This window comes from Pelmatolapia mariae, linkage group LG3_W, assembly GCF_036321145.2.
Source record: "Pelmatolapia mariae isolate MD_Pm_ZW linkage group LG3_W, Pm_UMD_F_2, whole genome shotgun sequence".
Classification (NCBI taxonomy): domain Eukaryota; kingdom Metazoa; phylum Chordata; class Actinopteri; order Cichliformes; family Cichlidae; genus Pelmatolapia; species Pelmatolapia mariae.
The window spans coordinates 52368495-52389652 of NC_086229.1; the positions used below are offsets into that span (position 1 = coordinate 52368495).

At 41.8% G+C, this 21158-nt stretch overlaps 4 non-coding genes across 4 annotated transcripts; all 4 read right to left on the reverse strand.

Moving 5' to 3' along the window:
* Positions 1-7539: 7539 nt before the first annotated feature.
* Positions 7540-7612, reverse strand: trnaa-agc (transfer RNA alanine (anticodon AGC)). The gene has a single exon. It is a non-coding gene; the product is annotated as a tRNA-Ala (tRNA).
* Positions 7613-8243: 631 nt separating this feature from the next.
* On the reverse strand, positions 8244-8325 carry trnas-gcu (transfer RNA serine (anticodon GCU)). Its single transcript has one exon. It is a non-coding gene; the product is annotated as a tRNA-Ser (tRNA).
* Positions 8326-10073: 1748 nt separating this feature from the next.
* trnas-gcu (transfer RNA serine (anticodon GCU)) lies at positions 10074-10155 on the reverse strand. The gene has a single exon. It is a non-coding gene; the product is annotated as a tRNA-Ser (tRNA).
* A 1764-nt stretch (positions 10156-11919) lies between these two features.
* On the reverse strand, positions 11920-12001 carry trnas-gcu (transfer RNA serine (anticodon GCU)). Its single transcript has one exon. It is a non-coding gene; the product is annotated as a tRNA-Ser (tRNA).
* Positions 12002-21158: the final 9157 nt, after the last annotated feature.

The window sequence follows — 21158 nt, forward strand, 5'->3', positions numbered from 1 at the left end:
TGGACCTTGGCACGCTCCCCTCATCCTTCAGGTGCCCGTATGTCGTCCACAATCTCCTCTGTTGGCCTCTGGAAAAACCCCTTGGCACAGCTCTCATTCCAACGCAGCTTCGTGGTCCTTGCTGTGGCTCCAAAGTCTGATCTCATGATGAGCCCCAAACAGCTCGACCTTTGACCTCAACCACTGCCTGGGCTGTCAGCCATGCCTGGAATGGTTCTTGCTTCTCACTGGGCCTCAGAAGATTTCTCAGGAGATTCCTTTCAGCAATTCTCTGACTGCTGCTCCTGTATTTCCTTGCTAGAAGGAAAAACCTCTATTTGGAAAGCATGTCAATCATCATCAAACCACATTCTTTAGTTCAGTGAGCTCCATCTATGGACCATCAAAGCCTCATCTAAACATAGATGCACCACTTGCATAGGTTTAATACCTGTAAATGAACCGTTAATCACACAAAAATCATAAAAACATAGTTTAGAAAACATAGAAAACATAGTTTCATGTAACTCTGTAATTCTGGACCCCTCCTCTTTACGCATGGACACTCCCATGAGTCAACTCATCAAACCTAGATTCCTGTCTGAAAGAAAAAAGTTAGCTAGATCATGTCCCAGGCAACATCAGGGTGTCTCCCCCTCTGGAGCAGCACCACCCCGGACCTATAACCCTGCAATAAAAGATGTTAGTGTGTTTTGCATATTAGGTTTGCTTAAAACCCGGCTCCGCCAGGAGCCTGCATACACACCATCATGGCCTGGAAAACAAGATCTAGAAGTAAAATCAACCTTCACACTTATAAAAAATTGTATAATAAGAGTAATAAAGCATTCAGCATCAACAGGACAAGTATCATGTGCAGGTTTTCTCAAATCAGTAAACTGCAATTATTGCCATAATTTGCCTCAGACATGGATCAGCCCATGTACTCAGTTAACATTAATGTAATCGGTGACTTCCCTTAAGCAAAGTCACTCCACTTAGCTATCACTAGGAGCTCAATAGTGGCCAGCTAATGAGCCCCATACTAAACTATTCCACAAACACTGCATCTCTTATTTGCTTTCTCATGTTACTTGTCCGTCTCCGCTGAATCCTCTGCATGTACTCTTAGAAAAACAAACATTAGCAACACACATGGATAATCCTGGTGGTCAGGCACAAGTTGACAGGGTCCAGTGGTGATGTAAAAAGACCATAAAGTTAGCCTGCCATAGCTGTGGAAAGAAGTGACACTAGTTTCAACACAGGAAATTTCTCACATGTTATTCACATCGTCAAAGTAACCTTCACATTTCCCCAACAATCACAGTGTAACAGCATCACCAACTCATAACCTGTAAACACAGTTTTCTTCACACATAAACCCAGAAATCCTGTAGTAGAAAAGCATCAACCAGCTATCCTGGTATAAATCACATGATCAAATCACATGAAGAACTGTAATGCTGTAGAAATGTTAGCGCTGCGGAGGTGTACACACACTTTCTCACAGTTACCTCTGTGAGCAACACAAGGTAGTGAATAACACCCCTGGTAGATGCAAAGACACAGAAAGTGGCATTTAAAAGGCTAAATCGTCATGCAACCTAGGATGGTGTTATCATCTTCCTGCTCCTTGTAAAAAGAAACACACATAAATTCATCTGCACCTTTGTCAGATGGGGGTTAACTTCGCACAGTCGTGTTACATCAGTAAAATCTTGTCAGCTTTCGTCAGCTGTTGTCAATCAGTCAGTTTTATTTCTCTTACTCATTTGTTATTCACTCATTCATGCACTCATTCTTTCTTTGCTGGTAGTGGAAACTTATCGTCGCATTTAGTTTCCACTCTTAGCAAAATGACGTCATTTCAAAAAGAAAAAGAAGAATTTTTTTTTGATCGGATTACCTCGCTTAATCCTTTTTGGGCAGGGACCTATTTTCTAATTGTCCCAGATAAGTGACTTTCTCCTGAGCCCATTTTAATGGAGAAACTCACTTGCAACAATTTTCTCGACGACGTGTCGTATAGCTCTTTTGTTCTAATCGTGCAGATCTGCTTCAAACAGAGATCATCAAACAAAACTTTCAGTGCACTGTGAAAGTATCAAAAATAAAAAGGCCTTGTTAAGTCATGACACATGCTCCTCATCTCAGGAGGGTAAATCATACCATTAGCATGATTTATCATACCATCATACTAATTGGCAGGCTCAACTTCACAACAAAAGAAAAATCATCAGCTAGATAAACTTCAAACCAACCATCAGCCGCACAACATACAACATAAGCCTAATGTCTTATTAGCTATGAATTTAATCTGTACTTTTTACTCATTTAGGCCACAGATTTCATTTAGTTTTCCTTTTTCCCCGTCATCAATAAAACATGTGACATGTTGTCATGCATTTCACAAAAGAAGTTTGTTCTTATGTGTTCAGAGTTGTGTATCTGGGTGCAGGATTCACCCGCACATCACAACAGGAAACTCAGTGTTTTAGAGTCTCCACTCTAACAAACTCCAACACATCCCATTCACTCGTGCTAGAATTCAATCACCTTTCATTAATCTAAGAACGATAAACTAATTTGCATATCAGCTATTAACCCACTAAGTTGACAGGACAACAGAAATGCATGTTCAAAATATTATCACAAAAATAGAATTTCCCTCATACAGTAAATTACTTGTGCTGCATCAATCAGGCAGAAAGCATCTCCCAATTTACTATATTAACAACTAAATTTATTGTCCGATCACTGGTTGGTCAAACCAGAATCCTGTTTTTTTTGTCACAAAAGTTAAACTGCTGTCCTGCAACCTAGAGAGTTAACTGTCAGCATTGGATAAATTCAGCATTTGATAACAAGTGTCTGTTAAATTGACACTATTTTAACACTGATGAGAGATAAGAAGCTGATTTTCATTGCATGTATGTTTGTGTTATTAGGCAGGTTTAATGGATATGTCTGTGGAGCTGCATCTCCAGCAGGACATGTTCTTAAAGCTGCCTTTCCTACACACTTCTCTGCTATTATTTGATCATTTTTAACTAATGTGCCATGAGTCCACTGGTCTTTGCATCACACTAAGTGACTTGGACAAGATGATAAACAGACTCACATGCTCAAGATGCTGTCTAATCTTCATGAGCTGTCTTTTGTTTGTGTTAGTAGGGTTAATGCATGTTCTGCTTGTGTGTGTGATTTTGTATATGTTTCTTTTTGCAGTGTTTCAGACTCTTTCACAATTTTCCAACTTAAGCAGTCAGTTTTCTTTTTCCCAGGTTTGCTAACCCAAATTTTGATTTCCCACATTAAACAACAGCATTCCTCTGTGTTCTCACCTACTCCTCTCACTCTGTTGTCCTCTCCCACTTCAACAGTCCAATAGCCGGCAGTTCTTCTTCAGCTTTGTCCTGTGTTCCACTGTCTCTTCTTGCCATTTTCTCCAAAGGTGGCAAATGTCAACCTCCAACAGTCTCCTCATTCTCCTCAAAAGTCCTTTTCACAAGCACAGTGAAGTTGCAGCTTGTTGGAAACACAGCGCCATTCATCAATCAGTCAGGATGATGGGTTTGTTTTTCTTCTCCACTGCTGTTTGTCCACACTGCTGCTGCTTGCTGAGACTCTTTGCTCAGGACTTTGCTACAATCTCTTTATCTGCCATGTTATTGCTCTTGGGGCTGCATTCCTTGTCTTCAGGGAGGAGTGAGAGATCGCTTGTGAGGTTGAGGGACACATGGAGCTGTAAATAAGTTAGCCAGAAACTTGGCCTGAACGTTTCCAATGATGTTAAACTATAACTTTATTCCGACTGCTGCATGTGGAAAATCGATCCAGGTCTACTTTTCATCTGAAAGTGACAAAACTAAGACATTTTCATTATTATCATCACTGCTTAACCGACACACAGAACTCTCTCTCTGTCTTTTGTGAACTCTCCTTTCTTAAAAGCAGAAAATTAGATTGTAGTTGTTCTTGGCTGATAAACACAAAACCTTTTTCCTATGATTATTTTTTTTTTCATCTACAATGTAAATTTTGTCTCTTCTTTACTCTACACTTTTTTTTTCCTATAGTGACCTGCAGAATCACCGTTCTCACAATTGGAGACTTAAAAGTTACTTTTACACAGCGCACACACACACTGCGACGTCAGGCACATTCACACTCACTTTTTCATCTGCATAAATAAAACATATGGCTGATGATGGTGATCCATAAGTATGATCACAAGTTTATCTAGTTAGTTTTCAACCCAACAAAACAAATAAACAGAAACATGATGCTGATGCTATAAACACTCTACACACATGAGTCAAGAGACAGGAAAACTGCTGTGCATCTGAAAGAACTCACGGAAACGCTGCACACTGCAGTTATCATAATTATCATAGTTTTGTTTCCCTCTCTTGGATGAGTTCTCAGCCAGCTCCCAATATGATAATGTGTAGCTTGCTCATCAGCTCAGAAGAGACAGCAACGCAACCTCACACAGTGGTTGCGTGCTTTGCCCACAGTGGCAAAGACTTGCACTTTCATATTCAATTCAGCTTCTCCATCATGTAGTTTTCAACTGCTTCATACAGGGTTCAGCATATTACTTGTATTCATAGGTGTGCTCTATATCTCAACAATGGCTCATAATAAGACGACAGTCTTTCAAACAGGTCAAGTGCCTCTATGCACGTCATTAGTTTAAATATTTATCTATTTTACTTCATCTCATATGTCATTGTACTGAATTTGAGCAACCTTAAGCTTAATGCAGATTACTGTTAACAACTGGTTAAATTAATGGTCAGGAGCACAGGCTGTTGTTGATCAGGGCAATCTAAAGAATCATCTAAACATTTTGTGTCAGCACGGGGTGGGGAAAGCCATTCACCAGAGCATAGCTTAAATGCTACTGATGTGGGCTGGCCTTCTCCACACGCTCTTCGAGGCTGCTGTTTTCCTGAAACCGTCAAACATTTGAATCTCTTCCATTTATAAGCCTGCGATTAACCGCACGGCTCAGGTCCGCGTGAAACCCGCGCGACTGTACTCGCGTGAACCCGCGCAGCTAAGGAGCCATCACTCTTTTTTTTTTAAAATACTGTGCGCTCCCAGGAGCGAAGTCCAGCATAAACGTCTGTCATGCTCAGACGCACTCTTGGTTGCTTAATGTTGCTGAACTGCAGAGCTGCTTCAGTGACAGACTGCTGCATCCTAGATGCATGAAGGAGCGTTTCCGCAGGTCCTTCCTCCCTGCAGCTGTCAGACTGTACAATCAGAACTGCTCCCAACAAACACAGATGTCTACATCAGCGCTGTAACAACTTCTACTGTTATAACTTGCACATTACTTTTCTCAGCTTATATATACACTAACTTATTGGAAGTTACATGTCTACTTTTTAATGCACAGGTACAATAAACAATCTGCACTTTTCTAATTATTCTAAATATTCTTAACTATTTAAACATCTTTCAGTATCCTGCTCCGTTTTCACACTATGTGTACGCTAATTTAAATAACTGTACAGTACTCTGCTCTGGTAGCTATTGTCCATGATGTAAATATGTAAAAATTGTGCTTCTGTTCTGTGTCCTGTTCTGTTTGTATATGTGTGTTTTTGCTGCTGATACAACCAAATTTCCCCTTGTGGGACAATTAAAGGATTATTCTATTCTATTCTATTCTAGGAACCCATGATAACAACAACAACCGTGTCCCAGACCACGCCTGCTCCGCAGTCATTAACACAAACACAACAAATATCCTCGCTCACAAACAACAAAAATTAGGCCTATTTTCTCAACACAGTCTCACACAGTGGCTGCGCGCTTTGCCGCACTCATTGGCAAAGACTTACATAACACTGATCACGCGCTTTAACGCACACAGTGATGAAGACTTTCAACGCAACCTCACACAGAGGATGCGTGCTTTGCCGCACACAGTGGCAAAGACTTTCAACACAACCGCACACAGTGGATGCGTGCTTTGCCGCACACAGTGGCAAAGACTTGAAACTTACTCGGTGTTGCTTAGCGTGTAATATCAGCCTCAGATCCCGCCGATCGTCATTCATGAGGAGAGAAAACAGACAGCTGGCCTGATGACGAATTCTCATGTCTCGGGACTGTACTAGAGAAACTTCCTGGCTGACGTCAATCTTTCAGCGTGTCCGTTCTCCCCTCTGTGAACGTCGACTCCAGGGATCCGGCATCGAAGGACCAATTAATGATAGGTTTATAGCTTAACCCTATTCGCTGGAACGTTGAAGGCAATGTAATTACACAGCATGCAAGACACGAGTAGGCAACATTCTTTATGTTTCTCATGCACGGGAGAGAACTGGACCGGCGCCGTTCCTTTGCTTGACCCCAGTTACTCTCATCCGCTCCCCCGTAACACTGCTCTTTTATTGTGGTTCCATGAATATGCATAGGTTCATTAACATATGACATCTTACATAGGTATGCATGTGAACAAAGAATACCGTGTGTGTGTGTGTGTGTGTGTGTGTGTGTGTGTGTGTGTGTGTGTGTGAAATGTGACTCCCCAAAGATGGTGCCAGGAGTCTAGTGGTCCATCTAAACAAAAGGCACTTAGCCTAAAACAGACATAGATACGTTTATCCTACCATAAAACAATAAGACAAGGTACGACCTCTCCCATGCTCCCAAAATGTGGGGGTGAATGCCAGAGTGCTCTGAAATGCACACAAAGCCTTTTACAGCCTACTGAAGATCACACATCCTATCACTACACAATCGATTATACAGCTCTAAGCATATATGGTTAAATATTTCTAAGCATAAATGACAATCAACAATACAAAAGCTCCATATTTTACACCCTTTTCCCAGTATATCTTATATTCCTCCTCTGCACATTTCCAAACCACCGCAGCCTTACCGGTCTAACTTTGTCTCCAAACCGCTCGACCCCAGCTGTCCCTCTGACATAATCAATTCTAATCTTTTTCCATCCTGGACAGTCCCAACATAAAAAACTTACCATCTTCAACTCTGACAACTCCATCTCGGCCTCTTATCTTTTCCTCCGTGCCACAGTCATAAAACAATACATCAGAGCAGTTCTCACCACCGTCCTGTAAAGCTCGCCTTTCACACCTGCTGCTATCCCGGTGTCACAAATCACCCCTTTCTTTGGTCTCCACCCACATCTTCCCTTCAAAGTACTCCTTCCCTTGTTAGCACATTACCATTTCCACCCTTAATGACTTTAAACTGCTGTTTCCAGCTTCATCTCTCTGCCTTACCAATTGGTACAAGTCCCTTTCTCCATGCTTAGTGTCAAGGCTCACATTGAACTCACTATGAGGCTTTTCCTTTGCCATTGGTCTAGCACCCCTAGCATTCTTATTTACACGACAACACTACTTTTTCTTTACCTGCCTTTTCCTTTCAATGCTTCCCCGGAGTGATGACACAAAGCCTTGAAAAGTGAGTATAATGAGTAAAGTCATAGACATAATGGGACAAAACCAATGGATTGGCTACAGAGTATGCTGGAGGGCTGCTCTTGGATGTGGAAAAGGTCCCTGGAGAATGCGGGTATCGATCCCGCTACCTCTCGCATGCTAAGCGAGCGCTCTCCCATTTGAGCTAATTCCCCTTTGTCGGTTGGGGACTGTAGCTTCATCGTGACATATGGACCTTTAACTCTGGAGGCTCTAAAAAGGACACCTCGCCTTCATGGTTTTCTGGGCATGCCAACTACAACAAGACCCTGTGGTAGAATCACTGTGCATACGAGACATTAATGACCAACTCTAGTCTGGGCCCTACACATTATGCTGGGAGCGTGTCACTGTTTGTGGAAGCACCTTTCAGCTGCTTCTGGAGAAAAAAGATGTCAGACTGGACTGGGGGCATTGCTGCGTGACTCTTTGCTGCCATTGGCCAGTATTGTGAAGGTAAGAGGGGAGACGATCACCTCAGATGGACAAACACTGATGAGGTTTAAAGCCAGCGTTAACCTGACAGTACCTGAAAGGTACTCAGAGGAGATGTGCAAATAAACATTTGCCAAAGGAAGCCACATGCGTTCATTTGGAGCACTGACTATTCTGGAAACAAAGTATCTTTTGGCCATTGTATTAGCAGACCATTCTCTTTAACGTGACCTGTGCAACAAGACCACATGGTGTACTATAGGAAGTACTGAGCCAAAGAAAAGCTGAGGAATTGCATCATGCCTACTTTGGCAGCCAATCTCACAACATGCATTAAGTAGAAAGAGGGCTCGACGAGGATGGGATTCGAACCCACGCGTGCAGAGCACAATGGATTAGCAGTCCATCGCCTTAACCTCTCGGCCACCTCATCTCCCTGATGCTGTGTTTTGCCAGCAGAATTGGGAATTTATTCTGTGAACACGTAGTCTAGATGGACAAAATGCGAGCTGAGCGCTAGTGTATCGACGCAGGGAAATCTACTCCAGATCCCCGACGAGGGGCTGCGTAACACTTTGGTAGAAGCCTGGAGTGATGCTGGCTTCTTCTTTGAGCCTGTTCTTCTTGGGGGTTGCCAGAGTGGATCATCTGCCTCCATCTCACCCTGCCCCTAGCATTCTCCTCTGTCACAGCAACCCTCTTCATGTCCTCCTCCACTAGATCCATGAACTTTCTCATCCGTAGTTTTCTTTTCCTCCTGCCTAGCAGCTCCATATTTTACACCCTTTTCCCAGTATATCTTATATTCCTCCTTTGCACATTTCCAAACCACCGCAGCCTTACCGGTCTAACTTTGTCTCCAAACCGCTCGACCCCAGCTGTCCCTCTGACATAATCAATTCTAATCTTTTTCCATCCTGGACAGTCCCAACATAAAAAACTTACCATCTTCATCTCTGACAACTCCATCTCGGCCTCTTATCTTTTCCTCCGTGCCACAGTCATAAAACAATACATCAGAGCAGTTCTCACCACCGTCCTGTAAAGCTCGCCTTTCACACCTGCTGCTATCCCGGTGTCACAAATCACCCCTTTATTTGGTCTCCACCCACATCTTCCCTTCAAAGTACTCCTTCCCTTGTTAGCACATTACCATTTCCACCCTTAATGACTTTAAACTGCTGTTTCCAGCTTCATCTCTCTGCCTTACCAATTGGTACAAGTCCCTTTCTCCATGCTTAGTGTCAAGGCTCACATTGAACTCACTATGAGGCTTTTCCTTTGCCATTGGTCTAGCACCCCTAGCATTCTTATTTACACGACAACACTACTTTTTCTTTCCCTGCCTTTTCCTTTCAATGCTTCCCCGGAGTGATGACACAAAGCCTTGAAAAGTGAGTATAATGAGTAAAGTCATAGACATAATGGGACAAAACCAATGGATTGGCTACAGAGTATGCTGGAGGGCTGCTCTTGGATGTGGAAAAGGTCCCTGGAGAATGCGGGCATCGATCCCGCTACCTCTCGCATGCTAAGCGAGCGCTCTCCCATTTGAGCTAATTCCCCTTTGTCGGTTGGGGACTGTAGCTTCATCGTGACATATGGACCTTTAACTCTGGATGCTCTAAAAAGGACACCTCGCCTTCATGGTTTTCTGGGCATGCCAACTACAACAAGACCCTGTGGTAGAATCACTGTGCATACGAGACATTAATGACCAACTCTAGTCTGGGCCCTACACATTATGCTGGGAGCGTGTCACTGTTTGTGGAAGCACCTTTCAGCTGCTTCTGGAGAAAAAAGATGTCAGACTGGACTGGGGGCATTGCTGCGTGACTCTTTGCTGCCATTGGCCAGTATTGTGAAGGTAAGAGGGGAGACAATCACCTCAGATGGACAAACACTGATGAGGTTTAAAGCCAGCGTTAACCTGACAGTACCTGAAAGGTACTCAGAGGAGACGTGCAAATAAACATTGGCCAAAGGAAGCCACATGCGTTCATTTGGAGCACTGACTATTCTGGAAACAAAGTATCTTTTGGCCATTGTATTAGCAGACCATTCTCTTTAACGTGACCTGTGCAACAAGACCACATGGTGTACTATAGGAAGTACTGAGCCATTGCATCATGCCTACTTTGGCAGCCAATCTCACAACATGCATTAAGTAGAAAGAGGGCTCGACGAGGATGGGATTCGAACCCACGCGTGCAGAGCACAATGGATTAGCAGTCCATCGCCTTAACCTCTCGGCCACCTCATCTCCCTGACGCTGTGTTTTGCCAGCAGAATTGGGAATTTATTCTGTGAACACGTAGTCTAGATGGACAAAATGCGAGCTGAGCGCTAGTGTATCGACGCAGGGAAATCTACTCCAGATCCCCGACGAGGGGCTGCGTAACACTTTGGTAGAAGCCTGGAGTGATGCTGGCTTCTTCTTTGAGCCTGTTCTTCTTGGGGGTTGCCAGAGTGGATCATCTGCCTCCATCTCACCCTGCCCCTAGCATTCTCCTCTGTCACAGCAACCCTCTTCATGTCCTCCTCCACTAGATCCATGAACTTTCTCATCCGTAGTTTTCTTTTCCTCCTGCCTAGCAGCTCCATATTTTACACCCTTTTCCCAGTATATCTTATATTCCTCCTCTGCACATTTCCAAACCACCGCAGCCTTACCGGTCTAACTTTGTCTCCAAACCGCTCGACCCCAGCTGTCCCTCTGACATAATCAATTCTAATCTTTTTCCATCCTGGACAGTCCCAACATAAAAAACTTACCATCTTCAACTCTGACAACTCCATCTCGGCCTCTTATCTTTTCCTCCGTGCCACAGTCATAAAACAATACATCAGAGCAGTTCTCACCACCGTCCTGTAAAGCTCGCCTTTCACACCTGCTGCTATCCCGGTGTCACAAATCACCCCTTTATTTGGTCTCCACCCACATCTTCCCTTCAAAGTACTCCTTCCCTTGTTAGCACATTACCATTTCCACCCTTAATGACTTTAAACTGCTGTTTCCAGCTTCATCTCTCTGCCTTACCAATTGGTACAAGTCCCTTTCTCCATGCTTAGTGTCAAGGCTCACATTGAACTCACTATGAGGGTTTTCCTTTGCCATTGGTCTAGCACCCCTAGCATTCTTATATACACGACAACACTACTTTTTCTTTCCCTGCCTTTTCCTTTCAATGCTTCCCCGGAGTGATGACACAAAGCCTTGAAAAGTGAGTATAATGAGTAAAGTCATAGACATAATGGGACAAAACCAATGGATTGGCTACAGAGTATGCTGGAGGGCTGCTCTTGGATGTGGAAAAGGTCCCTGGAGAATGCGGGCATCGATCCCGCTACCTCTCGCATGCTAAGCGAGCGCTCTCCCATTTGAGCTAATTCCCCTTTGTCGGTTGGGGACTGTAGCTTCATCGTGACATATGGACCTTTAACTCTGGAGGCTCTAAAAAGGACACCTCGCCTTCATGGTTTTCTGGGCATGCCAACTACAACAAGACCCTGTGGTAGAATCACTGTGCATACGAGACATTAATGACCAACTCTAGTCTGGGCCCTACACATTATGCTGGGAGCGTGTCACTGTTTGTGGAAGCACCTTTCAGCTGCTTCTGGAGAAAAAAGATGTCAGACTGGACTGGGGGCATTGCTGCGTGACTCTTTGCTGCCATTGGCCAGTATTGTGAAGGTAAGAGGGGAGACAATCACCTCAGATGGACAAACACTGATGAGGTTTAAAGCCAGCGTTAACCTGACAGTACCTGAAAGGTACTCAGAGGAGATGTGCAAATAAACATTTGCCAAAGGAAGCCACATGTGTTCATTTGGAGCACTGACTATTCTGGAAACAAAGTATCTTTTGGCCATTGTATTAGCAGACCATTCTCTTTAACGTGACCTGTGCAACAAGACCACATGGTGTACTATAGGAAGTACTGAGCCAAAGGAGAGCTGAGGCATTGCATCATGCCTACTTTGGCAGCCAATCTCACAACATGCATTAAGTAGAAAGAGGGCTCGACGAGGATGGGATTCGAACCCACGCGTGCAGAGCACAATGGATTAGCAGTCCATCGCCTTAACCTCTCGGCCACCTCATCTCCCTGACGCTGTGTTTTGCCAGCAGAATTGGGAATTTATTCTGTGAACACGTAGTCTAGATGGACAAAATGCGAGCTGAGCGCTAGTGTATCGACGCAGGGAAATCTACTCCAGATCCCCGACGAGGGGCTGCGTAACACTTTGGTAGAAGCCTGGAGTGATGCTGGCTTCTTCTTTGAGCCTGTTCTTCTTGGGGGTTGCCAGAGTGGATCATCTGCCTCCATCTCACCCTGCCCCTAGCATTCTCCTCTGTCACAGCAACCCTCTTCATGTCCTCCTCCACTAGATCCATGAACTTTCTCATCCGTAGTTTTCTTTTCCTCCTGCCTAGCAGCTCCATATTTTACACCCTTTTCCCAGTATATCTTATATTCCTCCTCTGCACATTTCCAAACCACCGCAGCCTTACCGGTCTAACTTTGTCTCCAAACCGCTCGACCCCAGCTGTCCCTCTGACATAATCAATTCTAATCTTTTTCCATCCTGGACAGTCCTGTTACGGGTTCGAAATTGAGGACGAGAGTAAAACAATGATGGTCCAGAAGAGGTCGGTCAAACAATTGATTTTAATGAATGCACGCAGCGTGGAGAGGTGTAAACTGCAAAACATCAGTTGTACATCTCTACCCAAAATACACTCTAGATTGCTTTTATAACATCAGGGTATTGTAATGCCCCTTCTTGCGTTTACAAGCACATAATTTGCATGTACAAAACATCCATGTATTTTAAGAGATAACTGCAGACACAGAAGTTCCCCATCCATCCAAATATGGTGAAGATCTCAGGCCTTTGAGGTCCCCATGGACTGGAGATCCTTTCGTCACCTGTAACTAAGCAAACTCAAATACCACAAGAAGCTGAATACATTCAGGCCTTTGCTCAGCTACTATTTTACTGTAACAATATACTCAGGCTCTGAGTTATGATATATATATATTAACTCAATCATTTTAAAGTAGTTATAACTGCACCTGTGATAAACATGTTAATACTTGATTATGATAACCCCTATAATATAACTTATAACATAATGCCAGCAGCTTCAATAAACACTTTGATGAAATGATAATTAATGTAATGTTAAGGATGATGGTTATATACAGTTCAGCAGTAAACTAATTTCTTTAAATATTACAATTCCCTCTCTTGATGTCTCTCCAGAGACATCACCACACCATTTCCTTGGGTCACTCCTCGACCCACTCTGTCACCTCTACATCCATTAATGGTATCATGGGCCCCGAAACCACCATTCCCAGGTCCACTGCCTTCGCTCTGACCCTCTCTAGCCGTGCTCTGACTCAGCAAATCAGACAACCACCTCATGTCCTCTAGGTGGTCCAGTAATAAAACACCAGCTCCCACTTCAAAACACTTCATTCTTAAATGGTCTCTGCTCCTTTTCTGGGTCCCTCTCTTGTGGAAATCTTCTCCTGTAAGGGATAAAAAACAAACAGCCTTTCTCTGCTACACCTCACTAACCTACTTTGTTCATCTAATGTTCCTTTAATTATTCAAAGTTGGTTGACAATATCATGTTCTGGGCTCTATCCACTATATTAACTTTACCTAATCTCAATACTCTTTATGTGTGTGAGCAACGCTTTTAGTTCTATTAAAAACACCCCGGGTAAAATATACACCATCCCTATGTCAGCCTAAATCTCCGCTAAAAAGCACACTTCAAAGTTTTCTATCAGGATTTACGCCTCTTTTGGCCTCAAGCATATACATAACATGCAAAAGTTACTGTTAATGCCAGTTAGACAAGTTTCCATTATCTACAACATTTTGTTTCACCCGACTCAGTAGTGGCTAAGCAGAAACAAAGCAACATGTGTTCCACCTTTACCCTGTAAAACAAATCCATTTCATGATTGTGTCTGTAAGCATGTTTTGCATTCATTTATTACACTCCACGCCATTCCTGCCAGTTAGGAGCTGTAAATTTAAAAGCTACATAAAGTCCAGGCCTTCGGCCTGGCCTATATTTAAATCATGTGTGTTTGTAAGCGTGCATGCAATTAACCTGCTATGTTCTCATCTTCCCTCAACATGTATCACCTGGACACTCTCGCCAGTGAAGCTTAAGACCCTTTTGGATGGAACATGAACTCTAAACAAGCACAGTTATGCTTTGTGTCTGAAATTAACTCAACCTGTAAATAGAGACATCACTGTTATCACAAACATATTCAATACTATTAAAATAATACTATACAACATGTTATTAATGCAGTCATCATAAGGCAGATTATATGATAGCAATAAAAATCTCTAAATCCCCAATCCCAACAGGTCCTGTTTTTAAATCTTCCCTGACTTTCCCTTCAAGTTCTGCTTTCTTAGTACAGTAATTAGGTCCTCCTAATCCCATTACATCTGCCATATTGATTCCTTCATGTGTAAGTGTCAGATTTCGAGCATCTAAAACTTTACTCAGTCTCTGTTGTGCTAATGATGTCATAGTGAACGCCTGCAAGTTCACATAAGCCACCACACTATGTTAGTCAGAACTTTTAGTGAGTATTCTCTCCCTACATGTGCTGTTTCCTATATTATTTTGGCAACCCCTGCTGCATGCTGTGCACATTTAGGGTGCCTTGCTTCTGTTGGACTCAACCTTATGTTAACCTACATAAGTACCTGTCTTAAGAGCGACCTCTGCACAGCTCAGACGCCAGTTGCAAGAGCTCTCTAACATTAGAATCATCAGCTGTGACTTATATAGTGTTATTTCGGTACTTTATACTTCACACAGTTTTGAACGTTGTTTATATGGGGAGTTCCTCTTTTTGTGTCTATATCTATTAATATGCCTTGTGCACTAAAGCTTCCTGTTTTTTCAGTCTGGCTGAGCACTTGTTTGTGAGTAAAAGGTGGCCTTGCTCTACAAGCCAGCCTTCATTATTAAAGTACATAAAACAAGATAATGGGCAGGTTCATATTAAAAATATAGCTTTTATTCCTAACACCAGTCCCCGTTTTTTCATTTCTCCCCTGAGAAATGAACTAATTCCTAGTTTATGACATTTAAGTTTACTTCAATACATTCCCATTTAATTTTATTTATATAGCGCCAAATCACAACAAAAATTGCCTCAAGGTGCTTCATATATACAGAGAAAACCCCACCAATCTTGTGACCCCCTATTGAGCCAGCACTTTGGCAACAGTGTGAAGGAAAAAACTCCCTTTTAACAGGAAGAAACCTCCAGCAGAACCATGCTCAGGTACGGGCAGCCATCTGCTGCGACCGCTTGGCGTCAGCTAACAGAGACTTTTGAAGAGAAATACTTAATATTTAATAATCCACATTTCACTATTCTATTCCTCCATTCAAATTTTATTCTGTATTGTTCTTTATTTGTTATTATTTATGTTTAGATTGTTTATTGCTAGTCTTGGTTTGTTGTTGTCTGTTTGGGAGCTGACATGGTCTCTATGGATAAGCGTCTTTTGGTGGGGTAGCATCAGGAGAGAAGCTCCAGAGAGGCATCTTTCATGTTAAACACTAAAATATAACAAAAGAGATCTTCTCAACGTGTTGTATATTTTTAATATTTCCTTATTATTTTGTCATAAAATAAATCAACCAAATAACTTAAGCTGTGTGACAGCACCTTGCGTTTACGCCGGGCTGTGAACTGCCCTGAAGCTACACCCCCTTTTACCCCATTTAATTTCTCAATCTTACTTTAAACTATTCCTGACCTTCTCCTTCTCTCATCTGATCATCTCAAGCACGTCCTGTACCAAATTTGCTTCCTCTTTTCAAGTCCCACATTTAATTACAAGCTCTAATACATTTGCCCTATATGGCTGTTCCGACGTGTTTCCTGTCAACTTAACAGAGTTATTCTCAAAACTCAGAGCTGAGGTTCCCCTTTCCTAAGTCTGTATGTTCTACAAGAGAGCAAGTCGGTAAACAAGTTTATCATCACAAAGGTTGTTAGGTAAAGGTCACGTAGACATTTGCTTAGTAACCCTAAAAGAGCACATTTCATGTAGCTAATCACATATATTAAGACCCCCCTTTTTGTGACACATCTCATGTGTTACAAACTCAAAATCCTTCACTCAGGTTAGGGAATTAAAAGAAGAGTTAATCATATCATATTAGGTATAGATGCTCCGGGCCTTCAAACCTGTGTTTAAGGAATGAAATCAAATTAATCATCATGTCAAAATCCCTTCTTGGCTCCATCCACAGCCTGCATCCTTGAAACGTCCTATAAACAAAAGCCTGTGTGTTAACCAGAACATCACCTTTTATACTCACTTTCTCCACTTATGATCCAACCTGTGTTATAAAACAAAACTTAAAACATAACAATTATCAGTCATGTGTCCAACCTTAGTCCAGTCTTTTGTCAGTGTCCAGTCGGTCCAACCTATGGTCTGCCTGGTCCGTCCATTCACCCACACATTCACTCACACGCATTAACATCGGGTGTTGGTAGACTTCCGCACAAATAATCAGATTTACCACCTTCAGCAAACTCAGTTTATTTATATAATCATTTATTTTCTTTTTACTCGTTACTTAAGAAAATAGTTCTTTATACTTTTAGACTGGATTGGCTCGCTGCAATCCTCTTAGACAGGGACCCACAATCTGACCCATTGTAATTCGGAAAAGGTCACCTTACTTTTTGTTTTCCTGAGACTATTGTCGGCGCCGTTATTCATTGTTGTCTTTTGCAGGCCTGCTTAGAACAAAAATGAGAAAAAAGAGAGCTGAGTATTAGCTCATCAAAGTACAAAACAAAATCACCTGACAGGTTTTTTCTTTATAAGTGCACTGTTACAAAACCCCTTAAACATGTCCATGTTTATTAAAACTCCCTCTTTAAAAATAAAACAACAACCTCCAAAATCTTCAACAATCTTAAATTTCAGCCATAGAACACACCCAAAACGTAAAAAGCTACACCGTTTCGTACACAATATCCCCCTTTAAGCACTTTACCAAACTCACATTCAACCTAAGATATAAACACGTTATAACAATGTGTCAACACTAATTTATAAACCTCTTAATCAACTTTACACCTCTCAACTGTCTACATTGCTTCCTTTCCTCAAGGCCTCAATCACACACACACAGCAAGCTCCTCTGTCATCACTCACATTAGCTCTCCAACTAATTTTCATACTCAGTCACAAGATAAATACATGTTTAAACCTTATCACATTATTCAATTATTTTCATTTTCTTTCTATACTAATCACTTGTTTTTATCAATCAGTGCAACAGCGCTCCTAAGTCACCCTTTTAAAACTGCTTTAATACTTTTCTTGTGTTTTTTCCATCTTTTTAAATCTTTCCATCAATTTTATTAACCATTCACACCATTCTCTCACTCATACAAGCAGCAAGCAGATCTTCATTGCATATGCTTATGTTTGCTATTTTGCATATATGGCTTCACAGTCTTTCAAACTCCTTCCCAATTCTCCAGTTAAGCAGTCAGTTTTTTCTTTCCCCGAATTACTAACCCTCTATTTTAATTTCCCACCTTAAATAAGCACTCCTAATCTTCAGCCAGGAGCTAGGGCCTGTTTTCCAGGTTCATGGACACATGATTCTGTGAACAATTCAACCAGAGACTTGCCTTAACATATCCATTGGCGTTAACCTACAATTTTCTTCCAACTGCTGGATCTTGAGAGTTGGTCCGGGTCTGCTTTGCTCCTAAAAATAACAAACTAAGACATTTGCATTATTATCACGGGTGCCTAAACGACCCACTAAACCACCCATTTCTCTTTTTCTAGTCAAAAATACCAATTATGTCATGTATGTAAGCGTGTTCTTCCTTGCGTTATGTTGTCATGTAAATGCAGTGTAAGCTGTTTTCTTCATTGCATGCCAGGTGATCATCTTAATTAAGTGTAAGCAGTTTCTTCATTGCATGAGTGTAAGCTGCTTCTTCATTGCATCCTTATGTATTCATTGCATTTTCATGTATTCATATTTAATTTATGCATCTTTTCACTGAGCTCTACATTCAAACTATCTCACTTCTGATTCGTTTCGAAAATAATCTCACCTGTAACAGTTTGTATATGTGTGTTTTCTACTTATTAATATAATTGTCAGTTATTTTGATTATCTTTACCTTTTGTATTGTTTACCTCTTTGTTGTGATGTGGTGGACCTCCCTAAAACCTCAAGAGTCCAGCGTTCAACTTCAACCCAATCATATCCTATATGCTCACAGTCAAACTTGTCCTGGTTCACCTGACCTTGGTCCCTCTCTTCCCACTGTCCTGTTCGGCCTTCAAAGCAAACACAGTCTGTTTCTTCTCTGTCTTGATCTTTCCGTCTTCTTCTTTTACGTTAAGTTCCAGTCTGGCAAAATACCACATTCAGTTCCTTCGCCTCAGTGCCCCCCAGTCATTTGACACTGTTCTTGACCAGCCTCCAGTTCCCCCTGCATATTTCATCATGGGGTTTCCTCCATTCTGCTTCTGGAGTCGTCAGTCAATCTTATTTTCATTTACTGTCTTGTTCTTCTCCAGCCATCTTTCAGTCTTCTCTTTCAAGCATGGCAAACATGAAACTCAGTGCCCAATGCTTTTCCACAGTTCTTTATCCCACTGTTCAACTGCCCAGCCTGTAATTCACAGTACATGTTGCATACATGCTGCTGCTGGCGTCGTCAGTGTTAATAGTTCGGTTCCTTTTGTCTGCTTTTCATCCACGATGTTCTGTTGGTCTTCATCAGGAGATTAGCTGGCCTTTGAGCTTCTTCTCAGAGTCAAGGACAAAGTGCCAGGTGAAGCTATAATTTTAAGCCAAAGAGTGGCCTGTTTTTCCCAATTGTGTTAATCTATGCTTTTGCTGCTGTGCTCAAGGGTTCCAGGTTTAGAGACGTTCACCTGTATTAACACACTAAAGCATATAATTAGTAACATATTCATTGTTTATCTTAAAACCTCCCTTTTGCTTCATCTGCCCACAGTTAACTCTCTCTCTCGACTCTGGGTGCACACTTGTCACCGTGAGCTTCCCTTTTATGGGCATGCATTTCCTGTCCCAGACACACACACGGTTTCCTGTTTCTACAGCTTCTGCAGAGACTTTTTTTTTTGATTTCACAGTCTACAAATAATCAGTAATTCTACTAAATCTTTATTTAAAAGCAATATGCCTTCATTTCACTCACACACATTTTAATAGCGCTCTTTCACACATCAGGACAACTAACACTTCTCCACACACATCACCATTCTTTAGGTCAGTTTTGCAGCATCAGTCACACAATCATTTCTTGAGTGGGTGTACTAAGTGCATATACTTATGTGTTTTCAATCAGCGTCAGTGGGATTTAGATTTCTATCCTGCCTACAGTATAATTCCAGGGCCCGAAATATAACAATACTACTACATGCAAAATCTAATAATTCTTCTTCTCATCGCCTTATTACTGCAGTTACTAAAAAGCCATAATGAGCATCTGAAAGCACCGCTTGACATCGACAGGTTACATCATAAACATCCCCTGTCCATGTATATTCAACTACACAATACCCTGAATCCAACATGTGTATTTACACAAACTGTTATAAAATGTTAGTCAAAAAACACGGTGTGATTACAAAGAGTCAATAAAACACAAATCCTATTACTTTCAACAAGTATTACGTCGTTCAAGGACGTGTAAAGCAAAACCCATACTCCAATTCTACATGTATCATAAAGTAGTCCTCGTATTTAACAACCGTAATGCCAACAAAGTAGAAATAAAAGCAATTCTTCCCTTAAAACACCAATTCAAGTCGTCCTTAACCCAGGCTCTGCAGTCAGTCATTAGCCACTCATTAGTAAACAGGAAATGTCACTCTAAATAAGTCACAGGCATCTCATTTACATAGACACAGACACACTCTCAAAATAACCAGCCTGCTGCAGTGCCCGTGGCAGACAGAGTGTATATACAAACATAGAAATTATAAGTAGAAATTATAACACAGAGACGTCTGATAAAAGAAATAATATTTACAAGGCCTTAAAGTGCATAACCTACAGAATTTAGACAAAATTTTAAGTTAACCCTCCAAGGGACAAACTCCAAGTTTTTTATTGTCAATAACCCAGTATCAGGTCCAACCTGTGTCTGGTCTAATTGCTAAAGTCCCTAAGTCAATTTAAAAGCGTCCAACGCCCAAGGTCCAACCTTTGCTACCCAAAAAAGCGCAAGTACCGTTCCAAACGGTAAAGTGGTCCAACCACTAGCTATTTTGGAGGTTCCCAAGTTCTCCACGATCGCCAATCGGACTATCCCTTCCAAAGGAAAATCCCAAGCGTCCCCAGGAAATTTGGAGCGTCACCTCCGAGAAATGCGCTTCTTAGAACATCCCACAGTTCCGTTCTACATAAATTTAATTATGTTTTTTTTAAAGACATCCTATGAGACCACAAAACCTACTATATCGATGTCCAAGCCCAGCTTAATATTCAATTATAACTGCATGACCATATACAGATTCCAAATTACCTATAATCCTAAATTCAGTAGTCCAACTACTGTAACTTGTCCTTTTCCTATTTCCGTTACTTTACCTATTCCTATTCAGTAGTCCAACTACTTTAAATTCTCTTTGCTCAGCAGTCCAACTGCATTTAAATCCTTGTAGCAGTCCAACTGCTTTTCCTTTAATCAGTACTGTCACTTAACCTTACATTATCATTACTTCAACTTCAATTCTCATGAGATTTTCACCAAAATCAAAACAGACCTTTACCAGTAATTTTCAGTGAGTAGACTTTCAATTTTGTCAGAACCAATTCAGCACTGTTTGGAAATAATTCAACAGGTAGTGCCTTACCTTTGAATAAGCCGGCTTATGTCCCCTCACTTCGACCACTGACTCGTGTCTGCCTGTTTGAGCACCTCGGACCCTCTCGGTCTCAATCTCCAACTTTCTCCCTCTCTCAACCCTCGGCCAATGCACCAAATGTTACGGGTTCGAAATTGAGGACGAGAGTAAAACAATGATGGTCCAGAAGAGGTCGGTCAAACAATTGATTTTAATGAATGCACGCAGCGTGGAGAGGTGTAAACTGCAAAACATCAGTTGTACATCTCTACCCAAAATACACTCTAGATTGCTTTTATAACATCAGGGTATTGTAATGCCCCT